Source organism: Globicephala melas, chromosome 5 (genome assembly GCF_963455315.2).
Source record: "Globicephala melas chromosome 5, mGloMel1.2, whole genome shotgun sequence".
NCBI lineage: Eukaryota > Metazoa > Chordata > Mammalia > Artiodactyla > Delphinidae > Globicephala > Globicephala melas.
In genome coordinates this window covers 62,940,309-62,949,593 of record NC_083318.1, presented here as the reverse complement: position 1 = coordinate 62,949,593, position 9,285 = coordinate 62,940,309, and the positions used below count along the sequence as shown (strand labels likewise).

General features: G+C 47.6%; 1 pseudogene; it reads right to left on the bottom strand.

Moving 5' to 3' along the window:
• Positions 1 to 6,594: 6,594 nt before the first annotated feature.
• LOC115850977 (heterogeneous nuclear ribonucleoprotein M pseudogene) lies at positions 6,595 to 8,946 on the bottom strand (annotated as a pseudogene).
• Between the last annotated feature and the right edge of the window lie 339 nt (positions 8,947 to 9,285).

Sequence of the window (9,285 nt, the reverse complement as noted above, 5' to 3'; positions counted from 1 at the left end):
GAACCCTGCAAACAGAGAGAGGAAGCTGATGGAGAGCTTGACTCACAGCTCCGATTTTTGTTTCTTGGTTCTTTTTTCCCCTCTCCAGCCCAGAGGTCTTAGCGAAAGCGTCTATATAATTTTGTCCAGTGCAAAGTGAACTGAAAATGTGGGCTCCTTGTTCAAAAATTACGAAAAATTTCAAAATGGTGACCATGAAGCCGGGTCTTCATCTAGCCCTGATTTAAGATGGTTATTTCTAGCATTCTGTCTCTAGAACTCTCTAAACCCCATCTGGGAGGACTTCCAGAAGAGTGGCTCCAGGAAGTAGATGTCTAGATGGAGATCTAGATATTGCTGAGTTGGCACTGGTGGTATTTTTTTCTTGTGTCCCAGGTCAGTGAAGCTTGTTCACATTGCCATAATCACACTGGCAGCAAAGTGATGCTCTACACATTTTAAACCTAAACAGTTAAATATAGTTTTATTTGTTCTAAGTAAATAGTTGACAATAGCTAGGTCAATGGATTCTTAGTTGAAATGGTCCAACCTGATGTCTCCCCAAATAGCTAAAAACAAACAAACACAAACCACATCCAGGGGCTTCCCTGGTGGCGCAGTGGTTGAGAGTCCTCCTGCCGACGCAGGGGATGCGGGTTCGTGCCCTGGTCCGGGAGGATCCCACATGCTGCGGAGCGGCTGGGCCCATGAGCCATGGCCGCTGAGCCTGCGCGTCCGGAGCCTGTGCTCCGCAACAGGAGAGGCCACAACAGTGAGAGTCCTGTGTACCGCAAAACAAACAAACAAACAAACAAAAAACCCCACATCCATTTATCTTATTTAGTTCATGCAAGCTTTGCTTGCGTGAAGAACGAACACATTTGAGGCAGCACCCTAGCTCTGAGTCCTCCTGCAGGGCCCAGAGGGTGGTTTAAGTCGTGGAGAGGCATTTTCACAAGCAAAGCCCTAGGCAAGAGTCAGGTTCGCCTAAGGCAAGATCTCTTTTGCCAAGACTGGACGTGGAAAGGGTGTGGGCCCCACTAGGTACGCTGAGCCTCAGGACAGCCTCCAGGCCCAGCAAGCAGCTGGGCCAGAATCTCCCTGGGCTGGGCAAATTGGTCAGGGGAGGTTACGGAAGGCCTGAAGAGAGTGCCAAGGCAGATGCCACACACCATCAGGGTGGAGACCCCTAAGGGGCTCAGGAAACCAGGGCAGGACCTGGGTGGGGTTAAAGCCACAGGGCAAGATCTGTGGGCCTGCAGCTATTAATACTGTTTCACACTGAGGAAGCAGAGTGTCAAGTACAGTTCTCTAAGTACTTGAAGCGTATTAACTAATTCGGCAGTTCTCGAACTTGAGCATATAGCAGAATCACGGCTGTTAAAACACTGATCCCTGGGCCCACTTTCAGAGTTTCTGATTCAGTAGCTCTTTCTCTTTTTTCTTCCTAAAGCCTCTCCTTTATCCATATCCTGTTTTAGGTCCCTCGCTCTCCAGGATCTCTTCCCTGCCCCTGCTAACTCTGAGTGATTTCTCCTCTGAGCCCTTCTACGTTGAAGCATATTGATTAAGGGCACATCCCAGATCTGGGTTTGAATCCTGGATCTACCACTTACCAGCTCCGTGACTGTGAACAAGTTATTTTATGGCTTCCCTTCCAAAATATAAATTCAAAGATCAAATTATTAAGAATTTCAAGGCAGCTACTGGTGAGCATTAAACCCCGAGCAAGAGGCCCTTCTGAGCACTAGGCCCTGAGCAACTGTATAGGTCAAAGACCCAGGAAACTGGCCCTGGTTGCAGAGGAGAGAACTTACCACAGCTCAGAGCCAGAGAAGACACTTTGGGGGTGAGTGGGAGGGCCAGGAAGCAGGATCTGATAGAGGTTAGGGCTCTCACTAGACTGGGAAGACTTGTCAACCTGAATCTACTTTGAAGAAAAACTCTGAATATTTAATTTTAGCATCCAGCCCAGATAGGAAGGGTAAAGGCATGAAATCTGGGAGTTCAACTTGTGGGTTGTACTACCGCTCTCAGTTTAGGTGAGCATGGTTTAGCAAAATATATTCAGTAAGCTCATCCAATTGTAGTCTTCTGGGAAACTATTTTTGTGTTTCCTTTCTTAGTTTCATTAGTAAAAATTTCTTTAGAGGACTGACTATCTTGTTTCGGCTGAGCAAGGAGGACAAGGAATTTTTTCACATTGAGTTGGACAGACACGGCCTCAGTGCCTCTCTGGAGGCCAAGTTCAGGGGAAGGCTGGGGCTGACTCAGCCCAGAAGGGGAGACCAGCGTGCCCGGATGGGTAGTGTGGGAACCCTGAGGCTGGGGACATGTTCCACTGTGGGTGTTGCTCCCACTGGCCTGAAACCACTCGCTCCCACTGGCGCACCATGATACACAAGGGGTGACAATCACAGGATGACAATGATTTTCAACCTTCAAGCAGACTACACATGGGCAAGCATTTCCTTCCCAGAAGTCATTTTCAGGGCTATGCTCACACTCTGATGATCCGGAAGGTCAGTGTGGCAGAGCAGAGAGAGTTTGGACTTTTAAAGGAGCCAGACCTAGAATTATGGCTTTGCTGTGTTTCCAATTTCTCCCTCCCTTCTTTCCATTCTTCGTCTCTTTTTCACTCCTTCCCTTTCTCCCTCTCTCCTCCCTCCCCTCATTCCATCAATTCATTCACCAAATATTTATTGAGTTTTTATGCTGGTCTGTACCAGGTGTTGGGGGTACAGTGGTGACAAATGCAGACACACAATCCCTTCTCTGATGGAGGCTGCAGTGGAGAGGGCATTGAACAATTATTAGGAGAGGTGTGTGTGTAATGACAGGCAACCAACCCAGTGCGGTGGGAGGATGTAGCAAGGGGATTCAACCAGGGTGAGGGTCATGGGCAAGGTACTCACAGCTTCATTGTCCTCTACTCTAAATTGGGAGAATTAATGTATGTAAAGTGTCCAGCACCAGGCTTGGTCCATGATGACATTCTGACTACTCAAGCCAGCTTTGGGATTCTTCTGGGGAACTGTCACCAGAGGGAGTGTCAAGCTCCATTGATGGTCATTTCTTTATTATCCTGCCTCATCTTTCTTGTGCTAATTATCTTTTCACCCCGGTGATGGGCCTTGCTGCCTCTCTGAGCCCAGGGTTCCCTGGAAGGCAGGGGCAGCAGTTACCCTCTTTGAATCTCCAGAACACCTATAACAATGCCCAGCACATAGTAACTGCTCAATAAATGTTGCTGGATTAAAAAGAGCTGAATAATGAAAATGAGTCACAGAGAAAGGACATCTGGCAATCCAGAGAATGAAAAAGTTTTATGGAAAGAAGTTGGAACCTATACAGCTGTTCTGATATTACCTTTATGACCTCTTGGGAGAATAAAAACCAACACACATCACACCCTTTGTCTCATCGTTTCCTCTGCTATCGGGCATGGAGGATTAATAAAAGAAAGAATATTTAGTTGGGGTTTTACTCCAAGGGATCCTTCTTAATTAAGTGGTGAGGCATTAATTAAAAATCTAATTAATCATCATAAGCTTTTGCTGTTGTGCTTGGCAGTCAGGTGCAGGCTTTCTGCAGACATGAAGCTACAGGAGCTCTGAGCTGCATGTAAAAGAAATACCCCCCAACCCTCCAAATAGATGGGAAATCACTGAGCAAGGCATCCTCCTGGTGGGCCTCTTACAAGCTAATATACAGAAGTGGACTTACCATGGAGCCAATGAGGCTTAACCTTTGGGCCCCTCACTTGCATAGACCTTACCCAGGTCTAGGGTGTAAGATGGAGCCCAGGTGGAGTGACATTATTAATGAAGATGGTGTTGATGATGATAATGTCAGTGTAACTGTACAGAGAGGAACTGGAAAGAAGGGCTGCACAGAGCCCAGGGAACTTGTTGGAAAATTGTTTTGGATCAAAATGAACAGAAAAGACCTCATGAAAGTGTCTAAAAGTCAAGTTATCAAGGTTAGACGGCACATACTAACTTGGTCTTAACCCAGGGTTCATGCAGGGGCTTCTGGGGCTCCATGGGCACCCTGAAATTGTATGCAATTGTCTCTGTATGTGCATTTTTTCCTAGGTAGAGAAATTCTATTCATAAAGATGGGAAAGTCTGAAATGGACACAATAGACAATGGATTTTGTAAGATTATACTATTCTAGGGAGTAGAACATATAATGGTAGGAGGAAATAAAATTTGTAAGTAAAAATAGTACGTGGAATAATCTTCGTTCTGTCTTCCCTGTGTCTTATTTGAGTCCATGTCCAGAGGCAGGTACAGGAAGACAGGCTGCATGGAGGCAACCTCCAGCTTGGTGGAGGCTGCGGGTAGGGGGCTGTGATCCTAGAACCAACCTGGGGTCAGAAAGAAGGAAGCTTACAGTCAACAGGCTCGCAACCCACCAGAGAGGAGGCCAGAGAAGGGCAGTGGGACACAGAGAAAAGTGTCTCCTAGGGGTCTTTTGTTGTGGTATGATCTGACTGAGGGTTCCAAGATTTGGGGTCCCGGCCAAATCTTCTTCATGTCATGATTTATTCCCATGCGTAAGTGGCCAGAACCAGGGATTGAAATAATTAACTGAGAGAAGATTTTAAAAAAAGGAATTCTTGATAACAGGATGGTACCTACTGCCTAGAGATTCATCTTAACTGGAGGTTGAAAATAGTCTGGGACCCAAGAGAGAAAAAACTCTGGGAGGGTCCTTATCAGCCCTATGAGGAATAAGAGTAGGGTTAATCTTAGTTAGACACAGAGGGTGAAATTAAGACCAGTCTATGGCAAAGTTAAAATCACAAGATAAAAGCCAGACTGAGAAACAGGCTAGGAAGAGGGCTCCTGGGACTCCAGGGAGGGATCCAGAGAGTTCATGGTTTATGAGGTCAGGGAGTGGCGCTGGATAAGAACCAGATCTGTAGCCAGAAACCAGGTGTCTCTCTCGTTCCCACCTACACACCCACTCAAGCCAGGTGCAGCCACTTCCCTGCCTGCACCTGCAAGGCCAAGGCTAGCTGGGCCCAGGCTCTGGTCCCACCCCCGCTGGAAGGATGTGAGGAACTTCCTGCCTCAGGCAAACCTTGGCTTTCAATCAAGGTCTCCTGGTTATTCTTCCCTTGTCTCTGCCTGTCCAGCACTGCCAGCTCTCTGACCCCTCACAGCTCCCGACCCCTGGTCCTAGAATTCTTCCAGCCCAAGTCAACCCAAGCCCTAATGTTTTGTCCTGGCTTTTCTGGTCCCAGCCTCTCGCACTCTTCCTGTGATCCTTCAAATTCCATCCTTGCACCTACATCAGGAAATAAGGCCAGTCCCCAACTCTTTCCCTCAGGATAAGGAGTGGGGATATCTGAGAAGAAAGAAAATAGGGTAAAGGCTGTGGCTCAGGTAATGTTAGAAAAAAAAATTATCCCTTTATTCCCCAAGAGTGTCATTAACATGTTAATTCAAAATCCAAGGAACAAAGGGGGTGGAGGAACTTATCAGATGTGTACATTTTGTCACTCTTGGCCCCTAAGGAAAGAATAAGGGACTGTCAGAAATTCTCTATAATGTTCTGAGAGCACCTATCACAAAAGCCTATCCACCCAGGTGTCGTATGTTTCTGAAGAAAGAGTTACAGCTTATAGAAGTAGAGTCTATCCTTCTCCAATATGGGGAATATGTGCTCAATCCGGGCAAGGGTTAACCATTGCAGGAGATTATATCGAGCTTGGGTTTAACTTTTAAACAAGATGCTGGGGGGCATGTCTTAACTGTCATGCTGCATTGTAAATTTAGAGTTTGGGTGTGGAAGCTCTGCCCCCCTGCTTTATAATCTACACAGGTGTGCAGAGGACTTCAAAGCTAGTTCTAGAAGAAGGCTGTTGAGAATTAACCTCTGGGGGAAAAAAGAAAGAAAGAAATCCCACAGAACAGATGCTGAGAGAAGTGAACTAAACCCTCCTGGAGTAATTGCCTTCACATTAATTTTAAAATTCCAAAAGCTTTTTCTTGTGTTCTAGCTCAAGAATGGGGACTTCCCCATTCCAAAGACTGATTTCAGATTTGATAATCTCTATTCTTTTCTGAAAGTGATTCAAATAGAAAGTTTACCCAGGGAAATTTTGGTAACACCTTAGGCTGTTGAGCAGGACACATACTAGCTCCGCGTCCAGCCTAGCGCACTGTGCATTCTCAGACATTGCTTCTTGCCATTGCACTGTCAACTGTAATGGAGAATGTAAAATGTGGTCATTTGAGTCTCAGCTGTTCTCCTTGAAAAGCAATTAAGTTAGCAAGCAGAGTATCCTTTTTAAAAACTGAGATGGGGCTTCCCTGGTGGCGCAGTGGTTGAGAGTCCGCCTGCCGATGCAGGGGAAGCGGGTTCGTGCCCCGGTCCGGGAGGATTCCGCGTGCCGCGGAGCTGCTGGGCCCGTGAGCCATGGCTGCTGAGCCTGCGCGTCCGGAGCCTGTGCTCCGCAACGGGAGAGGCCACAGCAGCGAGAGGCCTGCGTACCGCAAAAATAAATAAATAAATAAAAAACTGAGATGATTTTGCCGAATTCACTAATGTTCGATAGGGTATATACACTTGGAATTTACTTTTTTTTTTTTTTTTTTTTTTTCAGGAACTGGTATTTATTATCAAAGTCATATTCGATGTCAACAAGATGCCACAACTACAAAAAAAATTGCGCACATTGCAATCTCAATGCAAACAGTCAAATGGGATCCCAGTCATTAAAAAAGTAATTCAAATTACCCCAAAAAGCAACTGAATTTTTTAAACATCTTTATACATCCAGCCAACAAATTAAAATGGTTAACAAGAAAAAATACAAATTCAGAGGTCTGGTATCGATGTTTAAAAAAGGCAACTGCTTAAGCATTTCTATCGATTCGAACATCAATCTCTCGGCCACTCAGCTTCATCCCATTCATCATCCGGCAGGCTCTCTCAGCCACCTCTGGCGACTCAAACTTAACCACACCGCACCCCTTGGACTTCCCATTCTCCATCTTGATGTCGGCATACAGCACGTGGCCACATTCGTTGAACTTGTCTTTTAGCATCTTCCATGTAAAATCAAATGGGAGATTTCTCACAAATATCTGGCAGGCCTTCCTGGCCACCCCAGGAGCATGGCCTCCGGCTCCACCAAAGGAACCTGCGAAGCTTCCTCCAAAGTTGCCACGCTCCATCTCGATGGCACGGTCAAAGCTGGCACCGCCACCACCACCCATGGCCAGGCCCATGCGCTCAATGCCAGCGCCCAGGGCTGGGCCCATGGCGGGACCCATGCGCTCCAGGCTGTTGGCGCCCATGCGCTCCAGGCCCATGCGCTCGAGACTGTTGGCGCCCATACGCTCCAGGCCCATGCGCTCCAGGTTGTTGGCGCCCATGCGCTCCAGGCCGGTGGCCATGCGATCCATCACAGGGCCCATGCGCTCCAGGCCTGCCCCCATGCCTGCGGGCACCATGCGCTCCATGCTCAGGCCCATGCGCTCGATGGCAGGGCCCATTCGCTCCACGCCAGAGCCCATGCGCTCGATGGTCTGGCCCACACGGTCAATGGGTGCGGCCATACGCTCCAGGCCAAAGCCCATGCCGGCACCCATGCGCTCCACACCAGAGCCGATGCGCTCCATGGTCTGGCCCATGCGCTCGATGCTGGAGGCCATGTGGTCGAGGCCCAGTGGGCCCATGCGCTCGATGCCGGAGCCCATGCGCTCGACTGAGCCCATGCGGTCCATGACCAGGCCCATGCGCTCAATCTCAGAGCCCACACGATCCATGCCGTGGCCCAGGCCTGCACCCATGCGCTCCATGCCGGCACCCCCAATGCGGTCAATGCCAGGGCCCATCCTCTCAATTCCAGGGACACTGCCTCCACCTCCACCTCCTCCCTGCTTTGCAATGATCTCTCCTCTCTTCAGTGCATTACTTAGGATTTCGTTTATTCTGCCCATGTTCATCCCAGATCCAAATCGACCCATGTTTTCCATACCACCACCAAAGGGTCCCTCCATGCCTCCCATTTTATTTATTCCAAATCCTATGCCTTCCATTCCCATTCCTGCGGGTCCTATGTTGCCCATTCCAATGCCTTTATTCAAATGATTGGCGTCAATAGGCTGCCCTCCTGGTCCTAACCCCATGCCAATACCACCAAGTCCATGGGGAAGTTGTTGTGGACGCTCAGGAGGGAAAAAATCTCCCTTTGGTAAGGCCCTCTCATCCATTTTCACGTGCATTGGTCTGTCAAATAGCAGTTGGCCATTAAACATAGATATAGCTTGCACAGCTTCAATGGACTGTTCAAAAGTAACAGTGCCTATTCCACGACTTTTTCCATCTTTATCCTCAAGAATGTCTGCTCGGACCACCACACCAGCCATACTAAAAACTTCCTTCAGTTTCTTCCAGCCAACTTTATAATCCAGATTTGCTACAAATACTGTGCTTCCAAGTCTTCCAGCCTTTTGCATTGCTCTCCTGGCATGTTCACCATCAGGATCTTCTTTGACTTTCAGTGGTCTTCCACTCAGACTATGCTTGTTTAGAACTTCAGCAGCTTTTTTCATGCTCTCTTCCATCTTGAATTCAACAACGGCACATCCCCTTGACTTTCCTTCAGCGTCCATTAAGAGCTCCACGTATGTTACCTCACCAACTTTTTCTTTAACCAGGTCTTTAAGTGACTGCCATTTCACATCAAAAGGTATGTTTGTAATGAAGGCTCTGTATCTTTTAGTTGGATTGGCATACGGCTCAAAGCGATTGCCTCCTCTTTTTATGTTTTTCTCCTTCCTCTTCTCATTCTGAGCTGGTCGTTCTCCTTCACCTTTCGGGCCCGGAGCTCCGTTGCCACTCGGCACGCCGGGCGCGCCGCTCTCCTCCTCCATTTTGGGCTCCGTCGCCGCCACCTCGGCTGCCGCTTCGACCCCTGCCGCCATTTTCTCCGCGTCTGGGCTTTGTGTCTTGGAATTTACTTTTCAGCAATAATGTTGGGGCTGGACTGTAGTTAGCATATGGGGAAAAAAACTGCTCCTTCTAAATGTCAATATTTGAGTCCTACTAAAAGCTGAGGGGGATTTATGCATTTAGCCTAAAGCATATTTTACTTCTTGATATTTTCGATGATTTGTGGCCAATGAATCATGAAAATGAAATCTTAAAACCCCAAGAAACCACCAGAAACCAAGCTAGGCACTTAGCATATTTCACAGTAATTATTCCCACCCGACTCCAAAATGAAAATGTTTGTTTTCTCCAATTTGTCTGCTCTTTTCATTTACTGACATTTGGGGAAT